The sequence below is a fragment of the Tamandua tetradactyla genome, chromosome 22 (assembly GCF_023851605.1).
Source record: "Tamandua tetradactyla isolate mTamTet1 chromosome 22, mTamTet1.pri, whole genome shotgun sequence".
NCBI lineage: Eukaryota > Metazoa > Chordata > Mammalia > Pilosa > Myrmecophagidae > Tamandua > Tamandua tetradactyla.
In genome coordinates this window covers 14,359,223-14,386,391 of record NC_135348.1, presented here as the reverse complement: position 1 = coordinate 14,386,391, position 27,169 = coordinate 14,359,223, and the positions used below count along the sequence as shown (strand labels likewise).

The 27,169-nt window shown below is 36.1% G+C and overlaps 1 protein-coding gene and 1 pseudogene across 4 annotated transcripts in view; both read left to right on the top strand.

The window, feature by feature from the left end:
* The window catches only part of ARFIP1 (ARF interacting protein 1), a 176,231-nt gene that overhangs the window by 131,339 nt on the left and 17,723 nt on the right, over positions 1 to 27,169 (top strand). The window lies entirely within an intron of this gene.
* LOC143666230 (glyoxalase domain-containing protein 4 pseudogene) lies at positions 241 to 19,554 on the top strand (annotated as a pseudogene).

The following is a 27,169-nucleotide window of genomic DNA, read 5'->3' as shown; positions in this document are numbered from 1 at the left end:
ATAAAGTCAGTCAGTTACCTATAAGAGGAACAGGTGGATGAAGATGAATGAAAATGAGACTTCTCTTTGTATACTTTTTATATCCATTCCTACCTATTTAAAAATAAAATCAAATTTAAAAAAGGGAAAAAAGTATAGCGAGAAAATTTTGCTTTTTAAATAGTGCGGCTTATCTTTTTCTAAAGTGATACACAACTGGATTTGTTTTCCAAATAGTTCCAAGCATTAGTCAAGGCCTAAAATTGTCCTCTCAGCTTAAAATTGAATGATCAAGTGGCTGCTCGTTGGGCATTATACTTTGTATTCAAAGTGGGAAACTGCTTCCAGATGGCGCATTTCTATCATAATGTCTTGGGAATGAAGGTTCTGCAACATGAGGAATTTGAAGAAGACTGCAAAGCTTCCCATAGTGGGTATGACACCTTGTTTCTTAAACTGTCATTTAGGTTCCAAATACCCTTGGGAAATCAGAAGCCTGTTTCTCAGAGACTTATGATGGGAAATGGAGTAAAACCATGGTGAAGTTTGGGCCTGAGAGTGATTATTTTGTTGCAAAACTGACTTACAGTTACGGCATCGGAGACTACAAGCTTGGCAATGACTCTCTTCTAGTCAGGCTGTCAGCAACGCCAGGAAGGTGGAGTGGTCACTCAGTGAAGTAGTAGAAGGTGTTTTTAAAATTGGAGCCCTCAGGAGGATATAAGTTCTGTTTGCAGTATTGCCATCTACCTCAGTCAGACCCTATATTAAAATAACTAGCAGTGTCTAATCTTCAGAAGTCCTTTGAACTACTGGTCTAATCTACTGGGAATGAAAATTTATGAAAAAAGATGAAGAGAAGCAAAGGGCTTTGCTGGGCTATGCTGATAACCTGTGTAAGCTGGAGTTACAGGCCATCAGGGGTACACTTGATCTTGCAGCAGCTTTGGAATAATTGCCTTTACTTGCCCCCAAAGAGTTGCCAGGCATAGAAGACTTTATGGAAAGGGAAAACCAGATGATTCTGACTCCCCTTGTGAGTATGACTACCTCAGGAAAAGCAACAGTACAGGTAGTCATTCTGGCTGACCCTGATGGACATGAACTTTGCTTTGTAGGGGATGAAGCATTTGAGAACTTTCCAAGATGGATCCAGAGGGAAGCAAATTGTTAGATGATGCAGTGGCAGCAGATAAAAGTGATGAGTGGTTTGCTAAACAAAATAAACCAAAGGCTTCAAAGCGGTTAACAGAAGACATCATTTAGAACCAGTATTTATGATTCCTGTTCTCTGCCTATGATCCTGTTGCGTCCATTCACGATATATATTCTTACAACTTGGTTGTTTACCATTCAGGCAAAGAGGTTGGGGGATGAGGATTTGTGTATTCCAATCTTTAAAAGCCCTGATATATTTTGTCTTTGAAATTCTATTAGAAGCCCAAGGAGAAGAAAACTCCTGATGTAATCTGCACTGTCACTGGAATGACACATTCTGAGTACAGCTGTATTAGATCAGTAACAAATTGTTTTCCAGAGGTGGGACAGCTTTCTGGAAAAGTTACCCTTGGTTGGGGTTATAATTTTGATATGCTGTGTATAATGTAGAATTTATGAGAGCAACTGTTCAAATAAAGCTAAATCTATTGCTTGTAACAGTAAAAATTTTTTTTTTAAATAAAATGATCAATTCTGTGTTGGGAAAAATAGAAAAACAGTTAAGGACATGAGTTCCCTGGATCATTCTTAGATAAACTAGAAATGGTGTGATATATTACCTTTCACTTATGTAAGAAGATGTTTTCACATGTAGTACCTTGTTTGTTGCTGTTAGTGATTTGGCCCCCAGATCCCTTTAAATTTTTTTTCTAAATCCGCTTGGAAGAGGGAAGATTTGCTTCTGGTTTGCGTTACCTACTTTGTCTCTTTAGAAATGAGACAGACATTAATTATCTTCATATAAACCATACAACTAAAAAGAATTTTGAGTTCTGGGTTGATGTTGAAATTGGAATCATCCAAGAAACAATTAGGCTACTTTGCAGTTCTCAGTGGATGAGTCTTAGGACAAGAGTATGAGTGAGTGCCAGATGGAGAGCACACTTAGCTAACCAATTCATAGTGTTTCTTTTTTAACTTTTTTTATTCTATAGTAAAACATATATCGAAAGCAAAGAAATAAAAAGCAATGGTTTTCAAAGCACTCTTCAACAAGTAGTTACAAGACAGATCCCAGAGTTTGTCATGAGCTACCATATGATCCTCTCATATTTTTCCTTCTAGTTCCTCCAGAACATAGGAGGCTAGAGGTCTTAAATATTTCTTTTAGCATCACAATTGACATTTTTTCCTTCTTTTTTGTGAAAAATAACATATATACAAAAAACTATAAATTTCAGAGCATAGCACCACGATTAGTTGTAGAACAATTTCACACTTTGACATGGTTACAATTCCACAATTTTAGGTTTTTACTTCCAGCTGCTCTAAAATACTGGAAACTAAAAGAGATATCAAGGCTGGTCCCCAACGACTACATATCAATTATCAGCATTCATATTAATTTCTTAAATCCTGTCTTCTCTGTATAATCCACCATCACCTTTGATCTTTACATCTCTCTTTTTAGGGGTGTTTGAGCTATGGCAATTCTAAATTTTTCATATTGGAAGGATCTGTCAGTATGGGGTAGGGAGATAGAACTATCTGATGTTCTGGAGAGGCTGGGCTAGGTTTCAGGATTTATCTGGACCAAGGACCCATCTGGAAGTTGTAGGTTTCTGGCAAGTTACTCTAGTACATGGAACATTTGTGGAATCTTATATATTGCCCTAGGTGTTCTTTAGAATTGGCTGGAATGTTCTTGGTTGGGAGTTGGCAGATTATGATAGGTAGCAATGTCTAACTGAAGCTTGCATAAGAGCAACCTCCAGAATAGCCTCTCAACAGTACTTGAACTCTCTCTGCCCTTGATACTTTATTAATTACACTTCTTTTCCCCCTTTTGGTCAGGATGGAATTGTTGATCCCATGGTTCCAGGTCTGGGTTCATCCCTGGGAGTCATCTCCCATGTCTCCAGGGAGACTTTCACCCCTGGATGTCATGTCCCACATAGTGGGGAGGGCAATGATTTTCACTTGCAGGGTTGGTCTTAGAGAGAGTGAGGCCACATCTGAGCAACAAAAGGGGTCCTCCAAAAGTAACTCTTAGACATGCCTGTAGGTAGTCTAAGCTTCTCCACTACCTGCACAAGCTTCACAAGATTAAGCCTCATGACCGAGGGCATGGCCTATTGATTTGGGTGCCCCTAAAGTTTGACACAGTATCAGGGGATTCCCTGATGGAAAGGCTTAATAGTTCCATATTCTTTCCCCCTCCCCCGCTCCCCGCTTCCACCAGGGGACTTTGCTAATCTGCTTAATATACCCTAGGATGTATCCAGGCATTACAACAATCTATACAGGATTAAAGGACTTCTTTCTTATTCTATGCTCCCTGTGTTTCAATTGTTCAAATAAGCTATATAGATAGGTTGAATTAGATGATGCACTACAGAAAATTTCAGATCCAGACCAAATAAACCTTTCTTCCATTGGTCTCAAAGAGTATGTGTGGTTCTGAAATATAGACACTGTCTTCCTTACCCATGTTCTGAATTACTTTAACACCAACCTGTTCAGCTGCATTCTTGTCTCTAAATATCAGGTTATATATAAAAAACAGCCTCTCAAAATCCAGAAATAATAATCACCACTCCGGACTTAATGTGTCTGTTCTAAAAGCTTACAGTCTAGGCCCCTGTTTTCTTATAAGCATTTTCTGAAGATGACCATACCATTGTTGTTATTTTGTTTCTGGCTTATTTTGTCTCACCAAATGCCCCACAAGTTCATTCACGTCGTTGCATGTCTCACAACATTGTTTGTTTTTGTAGCAGCACAACCTTCGTTCATAAGTATACACCTTGTTCCCATTGTACTTCTCCGTCAGTGCATCCTTCAGCCACCTGCATTCATCGGGCATCATGGAGAGGGCCCAAAGTCCACAGTTCATCAACATTCTCAATTTTAGATAATTTCATAGTTCCCAAGAGACAGAAAACCAGTAAGCACACCCTTACCAAATAGGAGACTTAAACCCTCTCTTAACTCTTGTCCCTCCCCCCATTATTTACCTCTGCTGTTGCTGTGGTAGTGCTGATGGTTTCCTTTTGAACATAGCTCGTGGCATGCATTAGCAGTTTTCCCCCGTACCCTGGACTTAAATACTCTTTATACAAGAATCATATCTTTGAAGTAATTCTTAAAAGAACTCATTCATATTTCTGGTGTGAGTTAGTGGGACATATAGGTCTCTCCAACCCCTTTCAATCCTGTTCATCTTCAATATGGTAATATTACTCCTAGACCCTAAAGAATCATCTTCACTCCTATGTATTCCCTCACATTGAAGTTCAACCTCATTAGCTAACAGTTCACCCATTTCTAGCTTCTATGCATCTCTAAGTCGTGTATTCTGTATTATAAGTCTCTGATTATACCTTTATGCTGGTCATAAAAGTGGAATCATACAATATCTGTCCTATTGTGTCTGGCTAATTTAGCTCAACATTATGTCCTCAAGGCTTATCCTTCTTACGTGCTTCAGGATGTCATTTTGTCTTACTACTGCATAATAATTCCATCATATGTGTATACCACGTTTTGTTGCTCCACTCATCTGTTGATGTACATTTGATTTGTTTCCATCTTTTGGCAATTGTGAATAATGCTGCTGTGAGCATTGGTATGCAAATGTCTGTTTGTGTTGTAGCTTTCAGCTCTTCTGGGTATATATCAAGTGGTGCTATTGCTGGGTCATAGGGCAACTTGATATGTAGTTTCCTAAGGAACCGCCAAACAGTCTTCCATAGTGGCTGCAACATTGTACTTTCCCACCAGCAGCGCATAAGTGTCCCAGTATCTCCACATCCTCTCCAACATTTATAGTTTCCTGATTCTTTAATAGCAGCCATTCTTATAGGTGTGAGGTGGTATCTCATTGTAGTCTTGATCTGCATTTCCCTTATAGCCAGCAAAGATGAGCATCTCTTCATATGCTTTTGAGCCATCTGTATTTGCTCTTCAGAAAAATGCTTATTCATGTCTTTAGCCCATTTTATAATTGGAGTGTTTGTTCTTTTTGTTGTTCGGTAGTATGATTTGTTGTTCTTTGTTGTTCAGTAGTTGGCTACCTCTTTACCTTTTTCACAAAGTGTTTTGAGGTGCAGAAGCATTTGATTTTGAGGAATTTCCATTTATCTATTTTTTCTTTTTTTTTGCTTGTGCTTTGGGTATAAAGTTCAGGAAGCTGCCTCCTATTACTAGGTCTTGAAAGACATTTCCCTATATTTTATTCTTGAAGCTTTATGGTGCTAGTTCTTATATTTAGGTGTTTGATCCACGTTGAGTTAATTTTTGTGTAGGGTGTAAAATAGGGGTCCTCTTTCATTTTCTTGGCTATTGATATCCAGTTTTTCCATGCCCAGTTATTGAAAAGACTGTTTTGTCCCAGTTCAGAGGATTTGGGGGCCTTGTCAAAAATCAGTTGACCATAGATTTGGTGGTCTATTTCTGCACTCTCAATTCAATTCCATTGGTCAATGCTTCTATCTTTGTGCCAGCACCATGCTGTTTTGACCACTGTGGCTTTATAATAGGTTTCAAAGTCAGGGAGTGTTAATCCTCCCACTTAGTTCTTCTTTTTTAGGATGCTTTTAGCTATTAGCAGTTTCTTTCCCTTACAGATGAATTTGTAATTAACTTTTCCAGATCTTCCAAGTAGGTTGTTGAATTTTTGATTGGTACTGTGTTGAATCCATAGATCAATTTGGGGAGAATTGACACCTTAACTATATTTAGCCTTCCTATCCATGAGCAGGGAATGTTTTTCCACCTATTTAGACCCCCTTTGATTTCTTCTAGCAATGTTACTCCTTTGATTTCTTTTAGCAATGTTATGTAGTTTTCTGTGTACAAGTCCTTTACATCCCTAGTTAAGTTCATTCCTAGGTATTTCATTCTTTTAGTTGCTATTTTGAATGGAATTTTTTCCTTAGCTGACTCCTCAGCTAGGTCATTGCTTATATATAGAAATGCCACTGATTTTTGCGCATTAATTTTATAGCCCACCACCTTGCTGAATCTGTTTATTAGCTCAAGTATCTTTGCTGTAGATTTCTTAGTATCTTAAAGGTATAGTATATCATCTGCAAATAATTAGAGTTTTACTTTGTCCTTTCCAGTTTGGGTGCCTTTTATTTCTTTGTCCTGCCTGATTGCTCTAGCTAGAACTTCTAGCACAATGTTTAATAATAGTGGTGACAGTGGGTATCCTTGTCTTGTTCCTGATCTGAGGGGGAAAGCTTTCAATGTCTCTCCATTGAATATGATGCTGGTTATCAGTTTTTCATATATTCCCTTTATCATATTGAAGTACCTTTGATTCATATTTTCTAGAGTGTTTTTATCAGAAAAGGTTGCTGAATTTTGTCGAATGCTTTTTAAGCATCAATCAAGATGATCATATGATTTTTCCCTTTAGGTTTATAACTGTACTGTATTACATCAATTAATTTTCTTGCTTAACGCATCCTTGCATTACTGGTATAAACCCCACTTGGTTATGGTGTATAATTCTTTTAATGTGCTGTTGGATTCGATTTGCTAATATTTTATTGAGAATTTTTGCATCTGTGTTCATTAGGGAGATTGGCCTATAGTTTTCCTTTCTTATAGCAGCTTTACCCCGTTTTGGTATTAAAATATTAGCTTCATAAAATGAGTTAGGTCAAGTTCCTTTTTCCTCAATTTTTTGGAAGAGTTTGAGCAGGATTAGTGTTAGTTCTTCCTGGAATGTTTGTTAAAATTCCCCTGTGAAGCCATCTGGCCCAGGGCTTTTCTTTGTAGGAAGATTTTTGATGATTGATTGAATCTTTTTACTTGTAATTGTTTTTTTTTGAGATCTTCTATTTCTTCCTGAGTCAGCATAGCTTGTTTGTGTATTTCCAGGAATTTCTCCATTTCATCTAAGTTGTCTGGTTTGTTGGCTTATAGTTATTCATAGTATCCTCTTATGATTTCTTTTATTTCTTCAGGCTCTGTGGTAACACACTCCCTTCTCATTTCTGATTTTGTTTATTTGCATCCTCTGTCTTTTTCCCTTTGTTGGTCTTGCTAGTGGCCCATCAATTTTATTGAATTTTCTCAAAGAATCAACTTTTGGTTTTATTGATTCTTTCTATTGTTCTTTTGTTCTCCCATTCACTTATGTCTGCTTTAATCTTTATTTCTCTTCTCTTATTTGATTAAGGGTTAGTTTACTGTTCTTTCTCGAGTTCCTCCAGGTTTGCTGTTAAGTCCTCGATTTTTGCTCTTTCTTATTTTTTAATGTAGGTGTTTAGGGCAATAAATTACCCTCTCAGCACAACCTTTGCCACATCCCATAAGTTCTAATAAGTTGTCTTCTCATTTTCATCTCCAGATAACTTCTGATTTCTCTAGCAATTTCTTCTTTGACCCACTGGTTGTTTAAGAGTGTGTTATTTAATCTCCATATATTTTGAATGTTCTCGTTCTTTGGTGGTTATTAAGATCCAGCTTCATCCCATGGTGATCAGAGAAAGTGCTTTGAATAATTTCAGTATTTTTAAATTTATAAAGACCTGTTTTATGCCCCAGCGTATGATCTATCCTGGAGAATGTTCCATGAGCGTTAGAGAAAAATGTATAACCTTGTGCTTTGGGGTGCAATGACCTATATATGTCTATTAGGTCTAATTCTTTTATCAAATTATTTAGCTTCTCTGTTTCCTTGTTGATCTTCTGTCTGGTTGTTTCTAGCTACAGAAGAGACTGGTGTACCGAAGTCTCCTACAATTATTGTTGAAACATCTCTTGCTCCCTTCAGTTTTGCCAATGTCTGTCTCATGTACTTTGGCACTCCTTGATCGGGAGCATAAACATTTATAATTATTATATCTTGGTGAATTGATCTTTAATTAGTATATAGTGTCCTTCATTGTCTCTTATGATGTCTTTACATTTAAAGTCTAATTTGTCCGACATTAGTATAGCTACTCCTGCTTTCTTTTGGTTACAACTTGTGTGGAAAATCTTTTCCATCTTTTCACTTTCAAGCTTAATGTATCCATGTGTCTGAGATGAGTCTCTTGTAAACAGTATATAGCTGGATTACGTTTCTTAATCCATTCTGCCAGTCTGATCTTTTAATTGGTAAATTTGGTTCGTTAACATTCAAAGTTATTACTGAAGCAGTGCAACAGTATGGGCAGGGGACCAGGGGTAGCCTGGGTATGGAGATTAGCCCCTGCAGCCTTTATGGGCTGAAAACAGCCTGCAGGGAACAGGGATGGGGACTTAGTCCTCCGGAGGAGTTCAGGAGAGGTGTGCTGTACTTGGGGTGGGGGTGGGGGTCACGTACATGCCTTGGGAACTGGTAGGGTGGGGGTGCATGGAGCACGGGGAATGGGAGCCAGTGACAGAATTCAGGTGCATGGGGTGTTGGGTGTGTCGCTGGTCACAGGGCTGCGCTGGTGAGTGTAAGGTGCCCAAGGAATGCAGCCTGCCTTACTTTCTAGTCTCCGGCTTCCTTCCATACAGTAACGCGGTCTCCACGCCTCCACACCAGTCTCCAGCTTTCTGCCTCTCAGTTCCTCAGCCTCTGCAACTAGGGCTGCCCTGTGTGGTACAGAGGCTCTCCCAGGTCAGCCACACTCCCGAATTGTCGCTTCAGTTGCCCTCCTATCCCCTCTCTAAGTTTTCCACAGAGCAGGGCTAATCTCGAGCTACTTTATTTGGCCATCTTCCTGGAAGTCCATATAGTTTCTTTTTGAATTGTGCTAAAATTTCTAATTTGGCAGTTTTTGTGGAGAGGTATTTTGTAGACCAAATTTAAAAGCCTTCTCAGAGAAATAGCTTTATAATCATGAATTGCTATTTTTGTATCTCTGACTTCGTTCTTTATTGCAATTGTAAGATACCTGTTTTCAGACCCCTTTTGGTCAGAAGCTACCAAATTATTTTGAGGACAGAGTTGAATTTCATTTTTCTGTTGTGTATGATTAAGGAGAAGGGATTGCTGCTTTCATTTTGAGAGAGACTTTATTTCTAATTTAATAGCAGAGGACATAGAGAAAATAGAATTCATTTTTTAAAAAATTGCTTCTTAATTATTATTGCAATATGTGCATTCTATAAGGTGAATGCCTGTATATTTGTCATATCCACTTTTTATTTGTTTTACTAGCTTTGGGTGTCACCAAGTCAGTTTGCCAGGTGTTATGATAAAGGTAAGTTTTAAACTGATATTGAATCAAAGTTGTATTTGAAAAAATCGCCAATAATCCACATTGGTTTTAGTTGGGGTGACTGTTGTGGTGGTGATGACTATGACCTTATTGCACTTTTTCAGTTCTTAGTTATATTCACTCCAGATTTGCTTAAACCTTTCATTAGTATTTCTTAGTAAAATTTCAGAAGACACAAGCAGTTTTAAAAATTTTTTTGACCTACAATGTTCTTTTTAACATTTCCTTAAAATCCTTCAAGTAATGACTTAGCATCTCAGTGTTGACATACGTTCCTTCCATTTGTACTTCACTTTATTAGATTAAAAAAATCATGTGATAACTGAGTTTTCTCTTTATTCCTCTTACACCTAATAACATTCTGATTTTCTATCCATGTTTCTTCTATTAAATTTTCAAAAGATTCTTTTTCGTGGAGGTAGGATTCAGTAAGTTTTTTAAAGTGGTTGAAAAATATTATATAGAGAGGTATTGTGACAAACTCTTTGCTGGCAAGCAAAAACTTACAGTCTAATGCAGAACATTTAGAAAAATCCGTTATATACAAAATGTTAAATTAAGTATGACCATAAAGAATTTAATGAGGAAAAAATATCAGTGTGGGTTAAAAGTTTGCTTAGGCTGGGTGGCATATGCAGAAATTTTGGATCATATGTTTAAATGATTTGTAAACTTTTAAATTTTCTTTTCTCTCTATGCATAGTACTACTGCTTATTAATTTTTTTTAAGAAAAACACTGGTTTCATAACAAATTTAATAAAGATTTTCCATTACAATTTGGTTCTTAATAGGAACAAATTAGTTTTCCAAAATATAAGAAAATGCCATGCTTACTAAGGAAAACTATTTCATGAAAGATGAAGAAGAGGGTTTGACTACACGTTTCTATTGCCTGTTGTCTTGTGATCAATTTGATGACTTTGCCATCCATACCTAGCCCCATTTTGCCACTTAGCAGAAAGCCCTTGCATATTAATAGAAGGAAATACTCAATTTGATAACTACTCAGTTGTGCCTGATGTAGATTTGGACTGAGAGTTTAGATGTTTACTTGAATGATTTATGCTACTTAATGATTTCTCTAGCAACATGAAAGTTTCTTTCTTTCCCTATATATTGCCATAGTGTCCAGGTTTTTCTCCTGTTAAATCACATATCACACTTGTCACTGTCTGCTAGTCTGATTGTTCTAGATGTAAACTCCATGGATGCATCTGTAGAGCATTTCCTTCCTACAGTGAGTATTGAGTGATTGGATTGAGTCTTTGAATAATCTGTATATAGAGGAAGCTCTCTATAAGGGTTTTGTAGATTATATTATGCTATATTGTATTATACTGAATTATATATATTATACTATGCTATATTATATAATCTATATACTGGCATATGATCATCTTTCTCCTGTGACCTAGAAGTTTGTATGCCAGTGGACAGATGGGGATGCTGAGGTTCAAAGAGGTGAAGTAACTTGCTGAAAGTCTCACAGCTAGAACAGGATTCAAATCCAGATCTATGTGACTCAAGAACCCTGCTTTTAGTTAAGACTGATGGATATAATTCTGCTCAAAATAAGGTTCTTAAAATAACAAGAGAGAAGATGGGAGGATAACACTGGAAAACTTATTGGTCACATCTAAGCCTGGAGTTCAAGGAAGGAAGGAAGAGGGAATTGAGAGAAAGGAGGAAAGGGGAGAGACCTAACACTATAAAATCATCAAACAAAAAGAAAGTGGTAGGTATTTTTGCTAAAAGTGAGAAAATCTCTGCATTCACAATTTTATGTACCATTATAAGACATTGTCTTAGTTCTGTGACCTACTCTTACAGGTTGGCATTTATTACTTCAGTTATCTTCTTTTTAGTATAGATAACTACCTCTTTTTTCCCCCCTCAGGACAATCTCTCTCTCTCTCTTTTTTAACCTGTTTGTCAGTGAAGTGTTGAAACCTATCCTAGTGAGTCAGAAAAATATATTCTGTTCTTCCACCTCCACTTGTAGTTCATATTTGTCTTTCCTTCTCTTACTCCCTTCCCAGTATCCACACCCATATTTCTGATCATGCTTCTCTTCCTCAACTTGCAGTTGCTTTGACATGACAGGCCTTTTGAAAGCTATTATGAACTAATAAAATTATACCTCATAAATCTAATAGAAGGCCAAGACAGGTATGCTTTCCTGCTTGTTACTCTCCTCATCTCATACTTACTGGAAAAGATAAGCCATGAGCAGGGAAAGCATATAGTACATTTTAAAATAGGGTAAAGGAAGGAGTTAATACTGTAAATATTAGTGGTTGGGGACTTCTTACTAGAGAATGATTTTATTCTGGCTTCTTCACATTTTTTAAACCACACTACTTGCCCCAGTATTTTTGTATGCTTAAGATAAACTCCTTTTTAATAGAATTAGTGGGAGAGCCAATTTTTACTTTGAAGAACTTAACACTTTTAAGTTCTAGTTGTTAATATAATATATATATATACGTAATATAATATATATAAAGTTTAATAATTTTTATCTTAAGTGGAAATTTTCTCCTTTTTAAATTACTTCAATGTCTCTACATAAGAAAATAGGTAGTCTAAATTTGCTTTGGAAAAAATTTGGTAAAGTGTCTTTAATTTTTATGATTTTGTTGCCTGTGAAGTAATGCTTTAGGTTTTTTAGTCAATAACTGTAAATTGTATTTATCATCTGTTGCTATATCAACATCTGTTGATATATGCTGTGTAGGCGGAAGAAAATTGTCAATGTAATCCACTCGGCATCATCTGTCAGTCTTAATCTTAAATTTCTTTTACCCAGTTTCTATTTAAAACTCCAGCTTGTCACTGCCTTAGTAGTCAGTGTTGGAGTTTGTTTCACACTTAAACAAAGTATTATATGGTATGTTTTAGGTCATTCAACAGATGTTGCTGTAGTGGTTTTGCTTATATCTAATCTGAGTTGTTCATTGTTTGGCAGCTGTTTATGAAAGTTCTTTGTAATTGAGTTCACAATGAGTTAGTGTATTTCTAAATTACTGTAATTGTTTCTGATGTTAGTTTTTGAAAACTTGTTAAATGCATCCCATTTTTGCTTGAAATTATTACTTCTATCTTTTTTGCTCCTATTTTAAATTTCTGCTTTTCTGTTGTATTTTATTTATCCTTATAACCACCTTTACATCCTTGCTGAATTAGGACATAAAGAAATAAATAGTTCTATAAAGATTTTTTCCTACTCTTTAAATGTGGAAAGATTTTATGAAAGCTTCATATTTTATTATTCTTCATAGTTTTATAAAGAATTAACTTTTATTTCTATAATCTACTCCAACCTCTGTTAAAGCTCTGTTTTGAGGATGTTCAAATGCAACTTCAGGATCAGAGACAAAATTAGAAAGGAAGTTAAAGTGTATCTTTTCTACACTTCTCTTTCTTTTAGTATTTTTCTGCACCTTTATTTATTTATTTCTAACTTTGTTTAAAAGCTTACCATAGTGTTTTTTTCCTTCGAAAAAAAGGTAAGGTGGTAAAGGTGAAAGACCAGGGACTAGCTTAGAATAAGACATTCCTAAATTTCCCAAATCCAAGCCTCTCTACTTCCTCACTGTCTAACTTCAGGCTAGATACTGAACTATCTGAGTCTGTTTCCAAAACTGTAATGTAGAGATAACTGCTATACAGTGTACTTGTAAGAGTAAGTTACATAGTAGGTGTTCCAAAAAGGTGTCACACCCACCATATCAAAGTGCAGTCTATCAAAAAGACTTCAGTTGGTCTTTGATTTGCATACTCTTATTAGTTTTCACAGTGCATAAGTGTAAATATGGAAATAAATTGAAAAAGTATAGGGACTCCAGAGTATTTCCCAGAACTTTTAACTTTTTGCCCTTTCTCGAAAAAGTAGGGCTTGCCCTTAAACCCACCTCGCCTTCTTCAGTTTTCTCCCTAAACTACTTGAGCATCTTTCCTAGATTGACATTTACAAGGCCAAGTAGCCTAGTAAAGTGAACCTGATAAACTAAGTAAAATGAAGTCATATTTTTATGTCCTGTTGAAACTGCTTATACAGTGACAGTAGTCATTATTAAGATCTCAAAGAACTGTTTTCTTTGAAATGGGTTTGCAACTGCCTTTTCTATTACTACTCAATTATTCCCTTAAATTGGTAATAATTTATATTTATATAATAGCTAAAACATCTTGAGGATTCTATGTACCATATCAAGCAGAGCTGCACTGAGGACACTAACCTGCATCTGAATGCATAGCATAACAAAAATTAATCAATAGCAGAAAGAGAATAGAGTGACCTCATCAGCATGACAACATAATACATCCCTGAAAAAACCTCCCCAGAGATGTAACAAATAAATGGACAAATTCTACTTGCTTACAGCTCAGAAGGATGGTAAAGACTGGAGAATGACTCTACAAATGCTGAATCAAAGAAAAAGAAAAATATCAGGGAAAAAGATTCTGTCCAGGACCTACCGGTCCATTCCCATTCCCCTCCCCCTTACTTTGTCTTGCACAGTTTGGTTGTTGCTCAGAGGCAGTAGAGGCAGTGGCTTAGGTCTCTCCCACTGTGGACAGAGACTATAGAGCCACTCTGACTCACAGCAGTGAGTTAAAAACCCATGTATATCCTGGCATAGGGACCCTAGTACACAGAGACTCGGGGTAGAACACAAGCTGCTGAGGAGTGCTGCATGTAAAAGGGACCCCTGGGGAATAAAAAAAGTACAGAAAGAGAGAGAGAGAGACTGTGGTATAACTGCTGGCAAGAACTAGGTGCCTTCATTTTCTGTTTGCTGGATCACCTAAACCAAAAAAACTTTTCTGGAGTGACTTACCTTCCTGGATTGATCCTATCTGGCTTTCTGTGGTAGGATTCCCTAATGGGGAAAACACTAGAGGCAGAAAAGGCTCACAGGAAAAAAGAAGGGAGAGGTGGTGGTATAGTGTTTAAGCTTACAGGTGTAAAATAGGATGGGCCCCAGAACTGAAAAATGTAAGGAAAATGGAGCACTGAGTAAGAGCTAGGGAGAAAAGTCTTCACAAAAACAAACAGAACAGACCAAGATTCCCAGAGAAGGAACAGAGGAAAGGAAGCTTTCTCCTGGAGGTGAAACATTGCACCAAAAATGCAATCTTAAAAATTGCACTACATATCCAGGGCAAGAATCAGATGAAGAAGAGTTGAGATATCTGAACAAATACAGGTTATTCTAAAGGTCCAGAACAAGTTAGACCAATCATCAAAGAAGAGTCTTAACACAAAGTCAAACAAGAGTAAAATCCTAGAGAAGAGAGAGAAACTGACATTCAGAATTTACTCAAAATAACAGATGCACAGTTATCAATGAAAAATTACAAGCCATACTAAGGAAGATATGGCTCAGTCAAGGGAACAAATTAAAACCTCAGAAGAGATATAGAATTTGGAAAAACTAATCCAGAATTTCCAACAAATAACCTAAATTAATTCTAGGAGATGAAGGAAAATATGGATCTAGAGCTAAAGGATATTGAAAAGACAATATGCGAGCATAAGGTAGAATTTGAAAGTATAAAAAGAAACAAAACAGGGTGGGCCACAGTAGCTTAGCAGACAAAGTTCTTGCCTGCCATGCCAGATAGCCGGGTTCAATTCCCAGTGCCTGCTTATGAAAAAAAAGAAAAGAAACAAAACAAATTATAGGAATGAAAGGCACAACAGTAGAGATTAAAAATATATTAGAGGCATACAACAGCAAATTTGAACAGTGAGAAGAACAGATAGGGAAAAGAATGGAATAAAGTCAAGCTGTGTCTGAAGTATTTGAGTGACAGCATGAAGCACGCAAACATATGCATCATGGGTATCCCAGAAGGTGAAGAGAAGGGAAAGGAACAGAAAGAGTATTTTAGGAGATAATGACCGAAAATTTCCCAACTCTGTACAAGATAAATACACATGGTCAAGAAGTGCAACATATTCCAGACAAAATAAATCCTAATAACCTATTCCAAGACACATACTAATCAGAATGTGAAATGCCATAGATAAAGAGCACTCTGAAAGCAGCAGGAGAAAAAGTGATTCATCATGTACAAGTGATCCTCAATAAGACTAAGTGCCAATTTTTCATCAGAAATCCTGAAGGCCAAAAGGCAATGGTATGATATTTTTAAGGTACTGAAAGAGAAAAAAAAGCCAGTCAAAAATTCTTTATCTGGAAAAACCATCCTTCATAAAAAAGTGAGAGTTTAAAATATTCACACATAAACAGAAACAGAGAGTGCATCAACAAAAGACCTGCTCCAAGAATTACTAAATGGAGTTCTACAGGTTGAAAGGAAGAGGCAGGAGAAAGTGGTATGGTATAGTGTGAAGAAAAGATCATCAATATGGGTAACTAAGAGGGTAAACGCAAAACCTGATAGTTCTGTATCCTCAATATACAACTCAATTATTTTATTTCTGTTAGAATCACAATACAATTAAGCACAAAAAAAACAAGCATATTTCCTGATAATGGACACACAAAATATAAAATGGTAAAGTGGGACAAAAACAACATAAAGAAGGGAAACAGGGATATCAGAGTAGAGAATGTGTATGCTATTGAAGCTATGTTGGTATCCTTCAAATGAGGTATCCTTTCAAATTAGTACATTATAGATGACAACTGTGTAAAATTGGGTAAGCAAAAGAAAGTGTTTTAAAAATATACAATAATAAGAAAGAGACCAGATACATTACAGATCAACTATATAGAAAAGGAGTCTTCAATAAAGAAAAAGAGAGGCAAAAAGAAAAAAAGAGGATATGACATGTAAAAGCAAAGAACAGAATGGCTGAAGTATTACATTTACAGTAATAACACCAAATGTTAATGGATTAAATTCACTAATCAAAAGATGCAGATTGTTAGAACAAATAGAAAAGCACAATCCAACTGTATGTTGTTTACAAGAGACTCACCTTAGACCCAAAGACACAAATAGTCTGGAATTGAAAGCTAGAAGAAGATATTCCATGCACATAGTAACCAAAAAAAAAAAAGCTGGGTAGCTATACTAATATCAGACAAAATAGACTTTAAGTCAAATGCTGTTATAAGAGAAAAGGGCACTATGTATTAGTAAAAGGAGAAATCCACCAAGAAGAAATGACAATCATAAATGTTTATGTACTTAACCATGGTGCCCCAAAATATATAAGACAAACACTGGCAAAACTAAAGGTAGAAATAGACACCTTTACAATAATTGTTGGAGACTTCAATACACCACTCTTCAATAGATGGAACATCTAGACGAAGGATCAACGAGAAAACAGAAAACTTAAATAATATTATAAATGAGCTAGACCTAACCAACTCATAACGAACATTGCACCCCAAAACAGCAGAACATATAAACTCTTCTCAAGTATGCATTGATCATTCTCCAGGATAGACTACATGTTAGGTCCATATAACCAGTCTCAATAAATTTAGAAACATTGGAATTATACAAAGCTTCTCTGATCATAATGGAATGAAGCTGGAAATTAGCAGGCAGAGAACTGGAAAATCTACAACTATATGGAGGTCGAACAACTAACTTTAAAACTATCAGTGGGTCAAAGAAGAAATTGCAAGGGAAATCAATTAGTATCTTGAGACTACTGAAAATAAGAACGCAACATATCAAAACTTATTGGATACAGCAAAGGCGTGCTGAAAGGGAAATTTATAGCCCTAAACATTTACATTTAAAAAGAAGAAAGAGCAAAAATCAAAGCCCTAACTGCACACATGGAGGAACTAGAAAAAGAACAGCAAACTAATGTCAAAGGAAACAGAAGGAAAGAAATAACAAAGTTTGGGCAGAAATAAATGAAATTAAGAATAAAAATAAAGAGAGAATTAACTAAACCAAAAGTTGGTTCTTTGAGAAGATCAATAAATTGACAAACCTTTAGCTTGACTGACAAAGGAAAAAGAGAAAAGATGTAGATAAATAAAATCAGAATTGAGACTGGGGCATTACTACTGACTCCAGAAATTTTCATAAGAGGGCTCTGTGAACTTTATACCAATAGAGTAGACAACTGATGCTCATAGCAGCATTATTCATAGTTGCCAAAGATGGCAGCAGCCCAAGTGTCCATCAACTAATGAATGGATCAACAAATGTTGTATATACTTACAATGGAATATTATTCAGCTTTATATAAATGAAGTCCTGATGCCTGTAAACTTAAGGACATTATCCTGAATGAAATAAGCCAGATGCAAAAGGACAACTATTGAATGATCTTGCATAAATGAAGTAATTATAATATGCAAACTCATTGAGTTAGAATCTAGAATATAGGTTACCAGGGGATAGACTGGAGACAGAGAATGCAGAGTTGATGCTTAATTTGTACAGAATTTCTATTTAGGGTGATTATAAAGTTTTAGAAATGAATGATGGTGATGGTAGCATCTTATTGTGAGTGTAATTAACGTGAATGTGGGTTGAAAGGGGAAGTTTTGGGTCGCATATGTTACTAGAATGAAAGTTAAAAGATAAAACAAGGGACTGTATAGTGTTATGTGGATAATGGACTGGGGTTAATATTGCAAGTATCAGAATGTTCTTTCATGAATTATAACAAATATGCGACACTAATACAAGGTGTTAGTAATAAGGTGGTATACAGGGAAAAAATGCACCCAATATAACTATGGACTGTAACTAATAGTGCTGTTTTAATAGTCTTTCATCAGTTGTAGCAAAGGTACCACACTAATACAAAATGCCAATAATAGGAAGTATATGAGAATGCTGTAATTTTTTATTAGAGTTTTCTGTAAACCTTATAACTTCTCTAAATACACCATGTGCAGATTGTTAAGGTTTACAATACAAATATTAGGAAAAAAAGTAGGCAGAAAAGCAAAATGTTGTAGATTTTTAGTTCATTCGGTTTAGAAAACATATTTATATTGAGGTTTGGTTGATTTGTTTATTTTAATTTCCTTTAATTTTTTTATTGTGGTAAAATATGTAACAAATTTCCCATTTTAACCATTTTTCAGTATGCAATTTGGTGGCATTAATTACATTCACAATGTTGTGAATTTACCTTTATATTTGATTTAGTAATGTCTTGACTGGATAAAATAGCTTATCATTCTCATGTAAATTTGTACACATATCTGATTTTGAAGAAACCTACTATCACCAAAAATATGTTCTAGAGTAATTCTTATATAGTTAACGCTGTTATCTATTTTGATATGACATGACAACATGAGACTAATCAGCTTGTTAGAAAAAATAATTATGAAATTTTTTTACTTTATATCTATTAGGAGTGTTCTTTTTAAAAAAAAAAAAAAAAAAAGGTTATAATTGAAAACCTGTGGTCCCCAAAGGCTCTCTCTCAACCAAGGAACTGCTCTGGAGTGTGTATACTTTAAAAAGGCTTTGTTTCAGTTTACTAAAGCTGCCAGAATGCAGTACACCAGAATCGGGGTTTTTTTTTTTCAAAGGGGATTTATTACGTTACAAATTTACAGTTCTAAGACCACAAGTTATGCAAACTAAGGCATCAACAAGAGGATACCTTCACTGAAGATAGGCTAACGGCATCCCGGGTTGCCCTGACACATGGGAAGGCACATGGTGACATCTGCTGGCCTTTCTCTCCTGGGTTGGTTTCAAAATGTTCTCTCAGCTCCTATGGGTCCTTTTGGCTTCTCCTGGGGCATTTTCTTTCTCTCTTAGCTTCTCTCACTCTGAGCTCTCTCCAAAATGTCTCTCCGTTAAAGGACTTCAGCAAGCAGATTAAGACTCACCTTGAATGGGTGGGGTCACATCTCCATGGAAACAACCCAATCAAAAGATCCCACCCAATAATAGGTCTGTCTCCACAAGATTGAACTAAAAGGACATGGCTTTTCTGGAGTACATAATAGTTTCAAACCAGTGAGGCTTTAAAGATAAACCTTTTCACAATTATTAGGAGAATGTTTGTTTTTGTGAATGGGTATTTCATTGTTCTGTCGTGAAAACTAGAATTTCCTGACAACTAAAAATTTGGCACTTCTTTTCATGTACTTATTTGCCTTGTGTTTGTTGGTTTTTGGTGAACTGTTCAGATCTTTTACCCATTTTTTAATTGGTTGTTTATCTTCTTGTTCGTTGTAAGAATTCTTTATATATTCTGAAATTGAGTTCTTTGTCTAATATAGCTTATACAAATATTTTCTCCCAATCTTTGGTTTTACCTTTTCATTTCTTAACAGTGTTTTTAATGAAAAGCAAAAGATTATCGTTTTGATGAAGTCCAATTTACTGATTTTTTTTTCCGTTATAATTTATGCTTTGTGTATACTATTTTAAAATCTTTACCAAACCCAAGGTCATTAAGATTTTCTCCTATGTTTTCTTCTAAAAGTTTTATAGTTTTAGCTCTTACATTTAGTTCCATGATCCTCTTTGAGTTAAATTTTGTATGTGGTGTGAGGTATAAGGGTCAAGGTTTTTTTTTCATGACTTAATCCTTGGATATTTTTGCTTTTCTGTCCATGTACTCCCTCAGTGAATTTATCTAGTCATGTGGCTTTAAATATTATCTGTATGTTAATGAATCTCAAATCTCCAGCCCAGAATGCTATCCTACTCCAATCTCAGAAATACAGTTGCCTACTCAGTTTTTCCATGTAGGTGTCTGAAAGGCATTTCAAACTTAACTTGTTTAAAGCTAATCTCTGGATATCCACCTTTCTCCCTCCCTCATACTTGCCCCTCTCACAGTCTTTGTCATCTCAGTATATATAGACAACTTCATTCCTTCATTTTCCCAGAGCAAATTCTTGACATCGTCTTTCTCTTCTTTTTCTTTCACACCCCACATCTTGATCTGTTAACAAATCCTGTCAGCCCCATTTTCAAAATATATTCAGAATTCAGCCTCATTTCATCACCGTGTTAGCCCAAGAAGTCATCATCTCACCTGGATTATTGCCATAGCATTCTAACAAGTCTCTCTACTTCCACCCTTGCAGTCTTGATTAAATTAAGCCAGTTATTGCCATTTTCTGCTCAGAGTTTTCTAGCCATTTCTAATTTCACTCAGAGAGAAAGCCAGAGTCTTTACAGTGACCCCTAAATTCTTACACAGTCTACCCCCCTCCATTACCTGTTTTTGACCACATCTTCTGCCACTCCTCCTCACACTAACCTTTGCTGTTTCTCAAACATTCTGAGCACACTCCACACCTCAGGCCATTTGTACTTGTCTGAATGTTCTTCCTCCAGTATCTTAAAGCTCATTCTTACACTTCCTTTAAGGCTTTATTCAAATATCACTTCAGTGAGGCCTTTTGTAGCCTTCCTATTTAAATTGCAACCCCTTCCCCCATATGCGCACATCATAGTCTCTATCTCTGGCTTTGTTTTTTCTTCACAAGACTTATCACCTTCTAACATACTGTATATTTTTCTTATCTTGTTACACTTTCTTCCCTCAGTAGAATATAAGTTTCTTGAGAGCGGAGATGTTTGTTCTTTTTTTTTTTATTATTGTTTGCATTTGCAGCCCCTCGAGTAGCGCCCGACATAGATCAGGCCGTCGGTAATATTTATTGGATGAATGAGTGTAACATTTTTATGCTCTTAATGTAAAATGGGGATGTTTGTAGTTCATTAGAACTTTGTGAACAAAGCAGGTCTTCAACAAAGTTATAGTATGGGCAGGTTTTGTCTTTCATAGCCTTTCTTTCCCTTTTATTAATAATTTAAAATGTTAAATACATTCAAAATAATGTTTAACATACAGGCAGGATATAAAGAGTAACAGTAGCAGCAACAACTAGCCATGTTCCCATCACCCAAATTAAAAAACAAAAAAACGTTATCAATAATTTTGAAGCCTCTTTTGTACTTTTCCCTTAGCTTATGCTCCCTCCTCTCTCCATAACCCTTATTCTGAATTTTGTTACTCCTCTTGGTTTTCTTTATATTTTTACCATATATAAATATATCGTTCAGTTATGCATGTTTTTGAACTTTATATAAATGAAATCCTGCTATGAATAATTTTCTGAAATTTATTTTATCTTCCTCCACCTGATACTCCTCAGAGTCATCCATATTGAGGCCTGTACTGCAGTTTGTTCATTTTCATTACTGCATATGTCCCCATTACATGAAGACAACCTGATTTACTTATCCATCCTCCTGTAAATACAAATTTTGGGTTGTTTCTTGTTTTTTGATGCTAAAAACAGTGCTATTCAACATCATGAATGTAATTAACATCACTGAATTATATATCTGGTTAAAGGGGTGTTCTAATTTGCTAGGTGCCAGAATGCAATATACGAGAAATGAAACAGCTTTTAAAAGAGGAAATTTATTAAGTTGCTAGTTTATAGTTCTAGTTTATAGTTCTAGGACTGTGAAAATGTCTAGATTAAAGCAAGGTTATAGAAATGTCCAAATTAAGACACCAAAGGTTACCTTCACTCAAGAAAGGCCAATGAAATTCAGGGTTTCTCTCTCAACTGGAAAGTCATGTAGCGAACATGGTGATGTCTGCTAGCTTTCTCTCCGGGCTTCTTGTTTCATGATGCTCCCCCCAGGATGTATTCCTTCTTCATCTCCAAAAATCTCTGGCTGCATGGTTCTCTTCTTCTGGTTACTCTGCTGCTCTCTCCAAAATGTTTCTTCTTTTGAAGTATTCTATTAAACTAATCAAGACCCACCCAGAATAGGTGCAGTTACATCTCCCTCTAATCAAGTTAATACCCACAATTGGATGAGTCACATCTCCGTGGAAATAATCTAATCAAGTTCCTACCTAACAATATTGAATGTGGATTAAAGGGCATGACTTTTCTGAGGGTACACCACAGATTCAAACTGGCACAAGGGGAAACTTTTATGTTGTATAAATGTTACTAAAATAATTTTTTTTTAAATAGTGCTGCTATGAACATAAATTGTACATGTCTTACGGTACACGTGCAAATTTCTCTAGAGTAGAGTCTTAGAAGTTAAATTTCTTTGCCATAAGAAGTAGGCATTTTTCATTTTACTAGAGAATGTCAAGTTTTTTTCAAAAGTACTCTCATAAATCTATATGCCAGTCAACATTATAAATGAGTTCTCATTGTTTTAAGTTTTCCTGATGTGGAATGTGTAAACTGCATACTATCATAGTTTTCATTTGCATTTTCCTGGTTTTTAATGAGATGGAGTATATTTTCGTATGTTTATTGACCATTCTTTTTCCCCTCCTCTGTGAAATGCTCATCCACTTATTTGCTCTTTTTTAAAAATTTTGTTGTTTTTATTTGGAGAGGTCTTCTGATTTTCTAAGTATACATCCTTCGTCAGTTATATGTAATGCAAGTATCTTTTCCCAGTTTGTAATTTGTCTTTTCACTTTCTTTTGCTAATCAAAGTAATCAATTTTAATGTAGTTTAATTTATCACACTTTTCCTTTGTAATTTATTTTCTTTTTATCCATATTTAAGAAAGCCTTCTATTACTGAGGTCATTCAGGACTTATCCCCTCTCTGTCAAATGTTGCCCTTAAGCTCTGATCTTTGACCAACCCTGACAACCTGTTTCCTGGGAGAGATCTGAAGTTCTTCACACTAGCAGAGATGACTGGGAACAGCTTAGTGTTAAAAATCATCATCATGTAAATAGGACTCAGTCAAGAGCTCGCTATAATTTTATTTAATTTTTTGCTGGCTTTAATTTCAGTTAGCAACATCTTGCATGAGAAAGATTTGCTTCTGAAATTAAACTCTACATATAACTTTAATTAGAATAGATTTGTGCTTTTCTTAATAGATATTTTGCAAATCATTTTAAAACATTAAAACTTGTCTTAAAAGTGATTGCATGGTTGTTCCATGGTAGAAGTCTTACCTGCCATGCAGGAGACCTAGGTTTGACTCCCAGCCCATGCACACACACACAAAAATAATAATCAACAAGTGTTGCTACAGTAATGGGATATTTACATGGAAAAAAATGGAATGTGATCCCCACTGCACAGCATACAAAAAAAAGTGATTGCAAAGTAAAACTTTTCCATCAAGATATAGAGAAAAAAATGCCAATATGAATTAGCAGAAAGTCTGTTATTAAAAATGCTTTAAAACAAATTTTATATGTAACACTGTTAACTTGTATGGTGATAACCAATAAATAACTTGAAAAAAATTAAGTACCTCTGTGGTGCTTGAAAAATGTGTTCTTTTAGAAGTACAGAATCATAGAATTGAAAGAGAATCCTTACAGGTTCATCTGAAATTAATTCCTTTTGCAGCATCCCTGGCTGGGATGAAGAGCATGTTAAGGCAGTCAGTGTTGATAAGCCACCTATTTCCCTATGGTCTTTTTTTTTTTTTTTTTTAAATAAAATTTACTTGCTTGGCACATTTTTCATTGTTAAGGTAACTTCGCATCAGTTCTTATCTTCTCACAAGTTCCAAATCAGTGGGTTCCAATTGAAATTTTATTTTACTCAGAAAAGTCAATGCAGTTTGAAGATTTAGCTGTCAAATAGGTAAATTTAGATTCGACTGAAATTCAGTGAGTACTTACTGTCTGTAAGAAAGTGTGCTAGGTAGTATATCATTTCATTTAACTCTCACAAAAGCCCTACAAATTCAGTTTGGTGATGGTATCCTTGATAAATAAAGACATTGACTAATGAAGTTAAGAGCAACTTGTGCCTAGTGCCACAAGAACTACTGAGAAGTGGTACATCCTAGATTGGCACCCATGCCTGATGATTCCAAAGCTCATTCTGCTGAATTCCATAAAAAGAATATAACTGATAATCGGGATATTTAGTAAAGACCTGATGAATAACAAATACAAAATTGAGAAGGCTGGGCCTGCAACCAATCAAATTATGCCTAATGCAGGTATCAGGTCTTCCCAGAAAGTTGGACATAAAGGTTTCCAAAGATACTATATCACATTTACTCCAAAACTGTAGTTAGAACTTGGGGCTTTTCTCCTGGTTGAATCTCTACTCTGTAGTTTCCTTCTCTCAGTTTTTTCCCATGGATCACATCCCACCTCCATTCCTAGTCTCTATAGGTACAAACCTTCTTTTCCTTTACTTCTTACCTAACTTAGCCTTTCCTCTTCCCAAGCCTGTCTGTGCTGGTTTGAAAGGATGTATGTCCCCTAGAAAAGCCATGTTTTAATCTAATTCCCATTTTGTAAAAGCACAATAATCCCTATTCAATACTGTGTGTTTGAAATTGTAATCAGATCATCTCCCTGGATGATGTGATTTAGTCAAGAGTAGTTGTTAAGCTGGATTAGGTGATGACATGTCTCCACCCATTTGGGTGGGTCTTGATAAGTTTCTGGAGTCCTATAAAAGAGAGAACATTTTGGAGAATGAGAGCGATTCATAGAGATCAGAGCAGAACAATATAGCCATGAGAAGCAGAGTCCATCAGCCAGCAACCTTTGGCGATGAAGAAGGAAAGTGCCTCCTGGGGAGCTTCATGAAACAGGAAGCCGGGAGAAGAAGCTAGCAGATGATGCTGGGTTCGCCATGTGCCCTTCCAGATGAGAGAGGAACCCTGACCATGTTCACCATGTGCCCTTCCAGATGAGAGAGAAACTCTAACTGTGTTTGCCATGTGCCCTTACAGCCGAAAGAAAAACCGTGAACTTCATTGGCCTTCTTGAACCAAGGTATCTTTTCCCTGGATACCTTAGATTGGACATTTCTATAGACTTGTTTTAATTGGGACATTTTCTCGGTGATAGAACTGTAAACCAGCAACTCATTAAATCCCCTTTTTAAAAGCCATTCTGGGGTGGGCCACGGTGGCTCAGCAGGTAAGAATGCTTGCCTGCCATGCCCGAGGACCCGGGTTCAATTCCTGGTGCCTGCCCATGTAAAAAAAAAAAAAAAAGCCATTCTGTTTCTGGTATATTGCATTCTGGCAGCTAGCAAACTAGAATATTGTCCTTCCCCTGCTGATTTTCCTCCTTTTCACTGTCTTTTCTAGCACCTTTTTTTATGGCTAGACAACTGCATTCTTAACCTTTTGCTGCATAACAAACCTGAAACTTAGTAGTTTAGATGGACAATTCTTTATTATTTCTCACAATTCCTTTGGTTGGTATGCTGGTTTGAAAGTACTGTGTACCCCAGAAAAGCCATGTTTTAAACCTGATCCAGTCTTGCTGGGGCAGCTGTTTCCTTTTATCCTGATTCAGTACTGTAGATTGGAAACTTTTGATTGCATTATCTCCACAGAGATGTGATATACCCAGTTGTAAATGTGACCTGTTGATTAGATGGAGATATGACTCCACCCATTCCAGGTGGTTCTTGATTAGTTTACTAGCGTTTTTAAAGGAGGAAACATTTTGGAGGAACCTCAGAAGTGGCAGAGTTGACAGAAACTTCAGAGCAGAGCTGACACAGATGCCAGCACTTAGAGAACAGAGACACGGATGTTTGGAGATGCTTCAAGTCCAGCAGACATTGTCATGATATGTTAAGCAAGCCAGAAACTGAAGAGAGCCAAGGAAAACCAAGAAAGGAAAGCCAGTCCCAGAGAAGCAAAGTAAGGAACCCCCACAGGAACAGAGGCTGAAAGCAACAAAGATAGGAACAAGAGACTATCAGATGCCAGCCACATGACTACCCAGACTCATCAGCCTTCCTTGAATTAAGGTATCTACCTGGATGTCTTAGTTTGGACATTTTTATAGACTTAGAACTGTAAATTTATTAAATTCCCCAATTTAAAAGTTGTTCCAGTTCTGATATATTGCATTCTGGCAGCTTACAAACTAATACAGTTGGCTAAGTTGGTTCTTCTGCTGGTTTTACTTTTAGCTGGGGGGCCCTGCTGGGTATGGGGCACAGCTAGAATGCCTGGGCCTCTCCTCAGGTAGGCTTTCCTCTCAGAGAAAACTAGACTGGGCTTCTTCCCAGGGTCATGGCAGTAGTCCAAGAGAGGAAACACTTTCTTCTCAGGCATCATTTTCTAATGTTACATGGCCAAGCTCATTTTCATTGTAGAGGAGACTAGACAAGAGTGTGGATACTGAGAGAGATGATTCATTGGGGGCTTTAAAATATTTCCCTTGCCTTCTAAATTACCTCTTAGAACCCACCTTTCCTGCAATTAGCCTGTTTCCCAGTAATTGCCTCTAAGTTGAGGTTCCTCATCCTTTGCGATATCCCATATATATGTGTATAAATGTATATATATATATATCCATTATATATCCATTCCCAGAGGGCAGAGAGAGTTAGAATTCTCCTATCCTAATATATTCTTTCAGCCTTTCTTGAAAAAGAAAAAAAAAATTTCCCTGCAAGCATCCTTCTTTAAAAAGTTAACTCAAATATTTTTACTACCCATTTATCCTACTAATCATCATTTCTGCTGCCATTTCTCATTTATTATTATATTCCTTTACAGTGTCTAACCTAGTATTAAATGTTTTGCTATCATCTTTATATTTGGCACCAAAGATTTTCATTTGGAAAGGTTTGCAGGCCTTAAATTTGTAACCAGACAAATTCAAGATGTACCTCTTTTAGTTTTAAGTACAGACAGTTTCATTGTTTCATGCTATCTGGTCCTCTTAAACTATATTCCTGCCAGAAACTCTCTTATCTTTCAGAGGAAGAAGAAAAATTTCTTTTCTTTTAAACAACTTTTGGATGAAAGTTAATCCAACTTCTTCTCAAGGCTTAAGATGTTTACTCCCTGAGGTATCAATTCTGTGTGAGTTGCAGGAATGCAATCATATTTATACCTTCACCAGTTAATTATTCCATCAAGACATTTG